Genomic DNA, 1,431 nt, shown 5'->3' on the forward strand with positions numbered 1-1,431 from the left:
GCTTCTATTATACTATTTTAGATGCGGGTTTTTGCGTTTTTGATTGCGTTTTAATAGGGTACGTCAACAGAATGTACACTAAGAAGGGATTTTTCGATATTCCTCCGCAGGAGAGAGAGACAGAATTAAGGCTTACCGTGAAAAACTTGGCTTCTATTATATTATTTTAGATGCGGGTTTTTGCGTTTTTGATTGCGTTTTAATAGGGTACGTCAACAGAATGTACACTAAGAAGGGATTTTTCGATATTCCTCCGCGGGAGAGAGAGAGAGAATTAAGGCTTACCGTGAAAAACTTGGCTTCTATTATATTATTTTAGATGCGGGTTTTTGCGTTTTTGATTGCGTTTTAATAGGGTACGTCAACAGAATGTACACTAAAAAGAAATTTTTCGAAAAATTTCCCCCCACGGGGGAAGTATTATACATTTATAATAGATACATTTTGAGCCACAACAACGCGTGGCGGGGTCTGCTATTAGTAATAAACATGTTAATACAAAAACATTATAGTACAAAATAAATTAATAGGATTAGCAGAAAAAGTTATCAATATTTGGATAACAAACATCTCTCAAAAAATTCCAACGATACTAGAAGCAACAAAAATGTTCCATTAATATCTAAAATTTGATTTAACTTAGCCCTATAGAGAAAGAAAGTAAGGAGAAATGATGGAAGAAGAAGACTAAGTTAGAAAAATTAGGGAACAGAAGGTAGAAGGGTAGGGATCCCAGAGGTGTCTTGCCATTTGTTGACAAGTATTTTTACATCAGTTACATTAATTTATTAATAAATTCACAATATAAAATTACAATATTCATTTATATACAATTAATAGCACGTTTTCAACAGTGACAACTGAATTTATAAAATCACCAGACTACAATTGAATTAATTTGTGTTTGTATTAGCATAGTGTTTACTTATAGAACACATCTTTAATTAATTTAATTAATTAAAGTAAAGTTTGTTATGCTAAAACACTTGAACAAAAGTCATAGTATGCCTTCAATAAATAGTATGTTATCTTTGTCCTGGGTGGAAATATAAGGACCTTGAATAAGTTCTCACTGTTCTTTAACAGATGGTGTTACCAGAACCACGTGTGTTTATTTTTAGATGGTGACGCATCTGTAAGGAAGTACAATAAGCGACCTTGAAATTCAGTATATGTCATTTCACCGAAGTGTAAACAACTTATTTTTTCATTGTGTTAAACATGTCTAGTTTCGTGCTAAAAAAAGAGTATTTGCGGGGAATTTTATTGCACTATTTTATTCAAAAAAAATCTGCAGCTGAAGCACACAGAATTCTTGTTGAGACTTACGGCGACCATGCTCTGTCGGAAACAACATGCAGAGATTGGTTTAGACGCTTCAAAAATAATGATTTTGATGTTGAAGATAAAGAACGATCTGGTGCACCAAAA

The 1,431-nt window shown here is 32.7% G+C and overlaps 1 protein-coding gene across 1 annotated transcript in view; it reads right to left on the reverse strand.

Annotated features, from left to right (window-relative positions):
- LOC111627095 overlaps positions 1–1,431 on the reverse strand; it is an 88,015-nt gene that overhangs the window by 63,869 nt on the left and 22,715 nt on the right. The window lies entirely within an intron of this gene.

Source organism: Centruroides sculpturatus, unplaced genomic scaffold (assembly GCF_000671375.1).
Source record: "Centruroides sculpturatus isolate CEXI.00-Female unplaced genomic scaffold, Cexi_2.0 scaffold334, whole genome shotgun sequence".
Lineage (NCBI taxonomy): Eukaryota > Metazoa > Arthropoda > Arachnida > Scorpiones > Buthidae > Centruroides > Centruroides sculpturatus.